Genomic DNA, 8,667 nt, shown 5'->3' with positions numbered 1-8,667 from the left:
ACGTCGCAGGTTTTAAAAGTTATTAAAAAACTCTCCTTAGTTAAAAATTAATAAATAAAGTAGAATGAATTCAATTTTGGTTTGATTTGGATATTCGTTTAAAATTAAAATAGTTTCCCTTTCATCAGTTATAATATTATTTATAATTAGTTTGTTTTTTTTACAACAAACCCCACTGGAGTTGCGCTAAGTTCGCCTGTATAAAGTAAGCACAATTTATAATTCGAATTCTTAATAATTTGTAATACAGACTGACCTGCTTTTGCAACCAATTTTGTCAATGTGGTCATTTGCGGTTTTCGCTTTTGGCTGCAGTTTAACAAAATCACCAGCAGGGGGCGGCTTTGATTCAAAGAAGGACATGTCATGTTAGACGTCATCGTGAGGCCTTGTATGTTCAGGTTTTTACTCTTTAATGTCACTTTGTTCTACTTCTGTACATTTGCTGGGTTAATTATGTATGTAAAACCAGTTAAAGTAAGCCACACAGCTATAATAATATAACTATGTATAACCCGATCACGCATAAAGACTGGAGTATGTTTTAAACAATAATACAGTAAACTGATATCTAGTTTTGCTGAGATGATTTATTTAACTGTCATGAATGCAGTGCTTATGTCCAGCTCTACCAAAAGCAACAACCTGGAACTTCATGAAAAAAAGTTGAGTGTGTGCCCTGCATGTTAAAGATGTAATTATGTGGTTAAAGTTGTAAACGAGGTTTGACATGGCCAACTTAGCTGTTGCATAAACTATATTTATTTATGTTTAGATTTAAGTTTATTCCAAAAAGAGATGTTAAACGATGTAAGAGATTTTATTTATTAAAACATGGGAAGTTTATGGTGTTGACTACAAAGGTGAGTCAGGATCTCTTTTAGTAAAAAGCCACAGGTGTATGAAGAAAGTCAAAGAAGAATATTGCTTACTGGGGCAGTCAATATTGTTATTTAAGTAAAACAGGTGTGGATTCAGTATAAAACAGATTTATTAAATTCAGCATTTACCAATGTGGTGAACTGATTCAAAGCACAGCATTAAAACAGAAATATTGTCTTAACATGTATTGTTTGAATTACAAGTTAAAATTAAAAAAGACCAACAAGTAAAAGAATAATCCAGTCTAGATCACTTGTTTAGTAATGTAATTCAGATCGATCCAATTCAGTTTATTTATATAGCAACAATTTACAACAAATATCATCTCAAGGCACTTTACAATATTAACAGGTTCATGTCAAACAAGCCCAAATTCTATTTAAATTAGTACAATCCAGTCAGTGCTGTCAGACAGATCCATTTCCACACATTCCAACTGAGTCCAAATTATAACACAATACAGTCAAGGATAGGCAAACACAGAAGCACTGGGTTAGAGCTGGGTAATACACAGCGTTAGTGGCAGCAATAGTTTCACATAATGCATATATTTAGAGAAATAGGAGAAATACTACTCCAGCCTAAGCCTACAGCATCACATCCTCAGAGATTGGTAACGATAACATAAGTCATGGTAACTATTAACTTTATCACAAAAGAACATTTTAAGCCTACTTTTAGGAACTCTAGGAACAACAGGTAAACCTGACATTTTTTTTAACACATTTCCTCTTATGACACTAATAGAAACCATAAACAATAGTCTTATTTATTAAGTTGTGCATTAGCTTTTATTATGTTTCTGTTTATTGCATAAAAATATAGCCAAACTGCAAAACGTGTTCAAAAGAAAAACATGGTAGATTAATCTTCCAATTCCTAAATAGCTTGGAAGAAACCCCTTTAGTGGCTCTCTTGTAAGGCACTTACTAAAACTTTAACATAGTCTTTATTCAGAGACATGATGAACACTCAGGTTGTGGTAAAGTAAAATGTTTTAGTGCTGGTCCTCAATCAGTACAAAAGTGAATAATTAGGATGAAAGACCTGAGGAGAAAAAAGTGTTGTTGGACAATAACAAGCAAAGTGATCCATAATGAATTTTGAGGGGTTTTTTCAGTGTTTTGTGAATAAACGAAGGCAGTCCGTGGTGACAATGGAGGACTTGGGTTAAAGGTGCTCATTTGTTTGGACAGGTCACAAGGGTGGAGGGTCAAATCCCCCCTATTCATGACACTCCAAGTGTTGCCATGCTCAAACACAACCATGCAGGCACTGACACGGAGCCCAAGTGTGTACGCGCCCAGGGTGATTTTCCCAGCGTTCATGGCTGCAGCCGATCTGGGAGAGTTCAACCTCTGGTGCGCTAACTTTTCACTGCGAGGTCAAGGGTGGAGACAACATTTGCATGAGGGGGTGTGTGAACGAGGGTCAGAGGAGCAAGCATAGGCAGGGAAGGACAAAAAGAAAATCGGCATTGTCTTGAACAGATTGCAGAAGAGAATCTGTGAGGGGGAAAGGGCACAAACTCCACTGGTATGTAGATGAGACAAGTGGTTTCACTTACATCTGTTTTTGAAACAACTTAAGAAACATATTGTATAATTAACCTTTAATAGTCCTGCATCTTTTTAAAAAAAAAAAACCTTACATTTCCTTTACTTCCATGCGATGGTTGGATGAAGCAGGAGATAGACTGACAGATTGGGGCCTTGTTTGCAGAAAGCCATGTGCTACTGCTGCAGTTGGCCATGGTAGAGAAAAAGCTGAGTGAAAAAGCAAAGTCAAAGTTTCATAACACTGAAATGAGCCATTTGAGGTGGTTCAGGCATTAAATGAGGATGCCACCTGACTGTCTCCCTTTAGGGGTTTTCCAGGTACATTCTATTGGGAGAAGATCTCTGGGAAGACATGTTACTTGTTAGAGGGATTACACTGTGTGTACAGTTATGATACAAGTGAGTACTTTGACAATATGATCATTTTAATTAATTTTCAAACTTCGATCTGTATATATTTGAATTTGAAAAACTATAAAAAGTCTTTCAGAGTGATGCAACACAGGCAAAGTTTAAGATAATGGTGCATGATCGCAGAGCCATCAAACATTTTCTTGTAAATGGTCAGTATTGTCACAAGAAAAATGCAAATTAACTTCCAAAGATTTGAGAAAAATCAAACATGAAGCTTTCATTTGTTCAACAACCGCGAGTGTAACAGAAATGAGTAGTTATAGAATGCGTCTATAGTGTGTTTTTGCAAACATAAAAAATGTTTATACGGAATGTTGCTTCTAATATCTGCGGCTTCGACCCGCCCATGGTGACGTTACAGTTCTCTCAGAAGAACCAAGTATTCTGCGTTGCTCGAGTTGAACCAGAGTTTGCACTTTAGAACCTTTTTTGTTGGTGGAAACAAAAAAGGTTTCCACCAACTGGTTCGAAATTGTGTGGTTTGAAATCACGTTCGGCAACTGGAACAGGCTACAAACCACGCTGGTGGAGAAGGGGTATCAGAGTCTCACAGGGCAGATGCATGCCAGGGTTTCCCTACTGGTTCTAAGCAGAAGACAAAGGATGGATGTATAAAACTGTTATCTCTAGCATTTTTTATAGACTGAATAATAAAAACGTTTCAGGCTGCCAGTATTAAGGTGCCTATAGATTGTATTCAGAATAAATTTTTTTTTTAGGCTTCTTTCACACTGGATGAACACCATGTTACTCTCTCCTTGGTTTACACATACAACCACAGTGCACTAGCATGAAGCTACTGCTATGTACATAACATCTCAATGAAAAAGCCATGCTGGAGCAGGTGGCTCCAACTGCCAACAAACTCCCCCTTCACCTCGGATCCTGACATATTGCGCTCTCCTAACCCCATCACACTCTATCATGCATAACAGAAAGGCCACCGTTAAGTTTCCACGGTACTGTAGGGTTTGAACTTTTTAGACATCTTTGATTCAAGTAAAACTGATGTGATTGTTGTCAGTTAATACGCCACCAATCTTAATTCTGTTCATCCAGAACCCGTTTGTTTGCATTAAAGGATGCGTAGGTTTGGAAATCTGTCTTTGTGTTGCTGTGTTGGGCCTGTGTCTCATGTCCAAACACGAGTTGTGACATTCTCACCGGCTTCCAGGACCTTTATTGCCGTGGCAATAATCAATACTTCTCCCACACAGACGTCTTTTGGCTGGCCAGGTCAATACCTGCCAATCATGTTGTGAGTAGAAGCTCACACCCTCTTACTCTGCAGCTACATAGCCTGCTGCTCCCCTCCTTCCCTGTTGTCGTGCATGTATCTGAAGAGGGTCAAATTTTCTGTTTTCACTATTTAAGGATGTTTCCAACTGAGTTGTTTCCTTGCAAGTATTTTTCTTCACGCATCGTTTCAATGTGATTGTAATTCTTTTCTAAAAACGTACCCAACGCAACACATAATAATAGAGATTCAACATTAGAGATCAGTAGAGAACATTTAGGAAAGTTGTAGAAATGCAGAATTTTGAACAGACAAGTCTTATTACATCATATCACCATTAGTGTTTTGAAATTTTGCCTGATGTTCACAGAAAGAAGGGGTCAGTAGATGTTTTTTTTCAATCAGTGCAGACAATAATCACATTTGGGTGCTAAAGGAAAGATGACAGGGCTAACTTGCATGTTTATGGAGGTTATTTTAGTGCTAAAAAATATTTTTTAAGGAACACAGTTTCAGTCAGAAGTTTAAAAGTGTTTAACATTGGCTTGAATGTCCTTGCACCAATATAACTGGCACCAACAAAGCCCCACAGCATGATGCAACCATCGTGTTGGACAGTTAAGTTTGAAAGCCCCACTTATCATTGAAGGCCTTTGGCTTGTCCATGTGGGTAGCTTCAAATGTATTTTGGACCATCCGCTTCTGTCATGTTGTGTGGTCTAGGTGAGAGACCAATTTGCAGACATGAATGTGGAAAGAACATTGTGGGGATTTAATAAAAACCACAGAAACCTTTCATGAAGGCACGAGGAAAACATTGTGAGGAACACAGGCAGAGAAACAGGCATGAAAACAGAGCAACGGAGAAACAGACCAATGGAGAAATGGAGAGAGGAACGGGAAACAACGCGTAGCTTGACCACGAGTGAAACAGGAGGATACAGCGACAAACAATGACCAACAGTGATTTTAAATGCAGAGAGAGGTGTGGAGAATGACATGGGATGCTGGTGTGTAAATCCCAAGATAATGTGGAGCAGCTGAGGCAGAAGGTAAGGAAGAAGACTAAAGGAGGGAGACTAATTAACACAGAGGAGCTGAACCGAGGTACAAAGAAACACAGGGGAAAAATCTAACAGAAATCAAAAAGCAACAATACCAAATGTACAGAGAACTCAAGAATATACAATGAAACTAAACTCAAAGGATTGAACTGACACTAGGAGGACAAAAACAACAGGGACACAATGAAACCTAAAACACCTAAGGACTAAGAACAGCTTCTTTCTTAGATAGGACCAATTCAAGGGGGTCTAAGCCAGGTGATATATATATATATATATAGAGAGAGAGAGAGAGAGAGAGAGAGAGAGAGAAAGAAAGAAAGAGAGAACCCATGCATGCACAGGGAGAACATGCAAACTCCATGCAGAAAGACCCCGGGCTGGGAGTCAAACCCAGGACCTTCTTGCTGCAAGGCAACAGTGCTACCAACCGTGCCACTGTGCAAATATTGGTGTTAAACTCTTAAAAGAAGGTCCTTCAACAAAGTAAGTTAAAGGAATGCTCTGCTATGCAACCAGATGATTGTAGCTTTTTCATTTGTTGTTTTCACAAAAATTGTATGTATGACACATTAAAGGTGGATAAAGTTTTGAAAAAAATTATCATGGTCTAATTTCTACCTCACAAATCTAGAATTTTAACAGGGGTGTGTGCGATCATTTTATGTCTAACTACTTCAACAGGTCTACACGTTTTGCTCAAAATGCTAGTAACAAGTGTGCTTGCAATAAAAAGACCATTACAAGTCATGTTTAAATCAGACCTGTATTCCTTCACAGCTGTCATGTTTGTGTTTTTAATTGACAGTTTGAAGAGGAAGTTCTGTGCTGCTGGCAGCAGTATAGATAAATTGACTTGCCATGTCAGTGGGCTGGGTGTTTCTTTTCCCCCTTCTTCTTTATTCCCAGGTGGCCAACATTATTGTTTGACTCGAACACTTTAAAAGAATTGCTCCAGTAAAGAATGATTAACATACTGTACATTAAGTCTGGTGTATGCATAATAAAAACTTGTCAGCACAATGAAACTTAGGAGCAGAAGGAATGCCCTGACGTTCAAGAGAGTAATATATTTTTGCGTGTTTTGATGATTTGAAAAAAAAGCTGAATTTATCTTGAAGATTAACCTGAACATTAAATGTGTGGGGTAATGGTGAGATAAATGTGGACTTCTCCTCTCTCCTTCGCTATTGCCCCCCCATCCCCACACCCACCCCACTCAGTATGACACTGATCATCTCCTCGTTGCCAAGAAACAGCGCAGCCACTGTCAAAGAATTCAGAGGATGTTTGGGCGGCGGTGTGCTCGGGGGTGGGGTGCAGCAGCAAGCGTATCAGTGTGTGTGTGTGGGTGTGTATGTGTGTCTGTGTGCATGTGTGTGTTAGACGTGTAAGTGTGTGCTTAGAATGGCGGAAGCAAGGCAGTAAAGGGGTGAAAGGAGTGTGTTCACCTGAGCAGAGAGAAAGTGCAGTGCAGAGTTGTCCATTTATATGAGAACTTCAGTTTTATTGTGGATCTTAGAACAGGATTTTTGATTTTTTTGCATAATTCAGACTTCCATCAGTGTGATCCAATGTTATCCTCTCACACTGTATACTATATTACCCACTGACACTGTCAGAGATGGGTTTACCAAGGTAAACCACTTCTTGTCTTGGCACCTCAAGATGGCCAGAGATGATGGACCAAAGGTGGCTTGCTTGGAGGTCGCTATTTTTTCTCCCTTCTTAACTTTTCCTCAGATTGAAGACAAATATTTAGAACTCCAATTTATTAACCGAAACCTTGTGTTTATATTTTAGAAAGACAGGGATATTTAAATAAAATTAGACTTTCAGTTATTTCAGCTAATAATACTCTCAAAATTCATTCTCAGTTCCAATAGGAGTTCTCATTTTAGTTATATTTTATATTTGTTTTACTTTTTTTAGCTATTTAATCATAAAACGTATCGTGTGATTGCTAGTAAGATAACTAGTTTCAATATTGTGATTCTGAGAACAAACATTTAAAATATATTTATCTCTTTCCTTTCTGTCAAAAAGTTAGGACTTACTGATCATGTTAAAAACGATACCCTTTAAATAGATTTTGAGACCGATAAATCTTTTTTTATTTAAATAAATAAAACTGACAATATTTTAATACCATTATAATGTAATGTTTCCCAAGAGAGTAAACTCTGTCCACCACTTAAAGAACAATACAAATATTTCAGGTCTTTAAAACGCATGTTTTACATTGCTTCTATGTCATATGACCAGTTCTCATGTATTTTGTTGTAAGTTGCTAATGTATTAGCAATGGTACTCTCAATAAAACAACTCTCATTATTTAAGTTATTTTATCCAGTAGCTGCAGAAACAGACAAGATACTCCCTGAAAACTTTCAAATACACAAAAAATTTTAATGATCTGTAAATGTTGTTTTTTTGTCAATGTATGAAAAGCTGACTCAAGAAAATACTGTACCTCGACACAGAGCTGTTGTTCAACCTTAAAGGTTACCCTCAGACTGGCTGGTTATCTCTTTCTTCGCGCGGACCTGCGGATATCTCAGTTGGACATCAAAACCAGATTGTAAAACAGTATAACAGGTGATCTTGTTGGATTAGCTGGATTCAAATAAGGGCTTTAACAATTAAGAAACCTTGCTCAGTTGATAAGAAGCCTTTGACACCGCTCTCTGTCCTCTGTAATGGTAATTTTTGTTCTTTCAATTTTATTCTTTTGTGTCACGTGACGCATTTGATGTGTACTTGGAAGTTAGAAAATCCAATGAAAGACCCCCTGAAGTCAGAATTATCATTTGGAAAGCCAGATGTCCCCAGTCAACCCCGAGTTTGATGTTCAATATGGCTGCCACCCAAATACAGTCCAATTAAAACGTATTTGCCCCCTTACAGATTTCTTCTGATTTTTGCTTATCTGTCATACCTAAATGTTTCAGACTATTAAACAAATTAATCACATTTCTGGTTCAATGTTAGTCACATTCATTCCTGGATACTGCCTGGCCTGTTGAATCAAGAAATCATTTAAATAGAACCGACCCATTAATCGGGTCATTTATGTTCAAAGACCCTCCAATATTAAAATATGAAAATAATTCTGCAAAGAAGAGGGGGCTAAACTTCCTCTACAGTGCTGTAAATGACTAATTACCAGTTATCATAAAGACTTGATGATAGCTGTTCCCACCAAGGGTGGTGCAATGAGTTTTTAGGTCAAGGGGCAACTATTTTTTTTACACAAGACCAGGTAGGTTGGAACAGCTTCTTTCCTTTAATAATTTTTAATCATCATTTGAAAACTGAATTTTTCGTTTACTGTAGATATATTTGTCTGATATTGAAATTTGTTAGGTGATGGTTTTCTTTTGGTCATAATTCCAAAATGTCAAAATGTGTATTTGGCATAAAAATAATACACTGAGCATCACATAAGACACTAATGCCCACAGTAAAACATGGTGGCAGCAGCACCATGATCTGGCACTGTTTACATGAA

This window comes from Girardinichthys multiradiatus, chromosome 8, assembly GCF_021462225.1.
Source record: "Girardinichthys multiradiatus isolate DD_20200921_A chromosome 8, DD_fGirMul_XY1, whole genome shotgun sequence".
NCBI classification, from domain to species: domain Eukaryota; kingdom Metazoa; phylum Chordata; class Actinopteri; order Cyprinodontiformes; family Goodeidae; genus Girardinichthys; species Girardinichthys multiradiatus.
The sequence above is the reverse complement of the archived record's forward strand: the minus strand, read 5'-3'. Positions refer to the sequence as shown.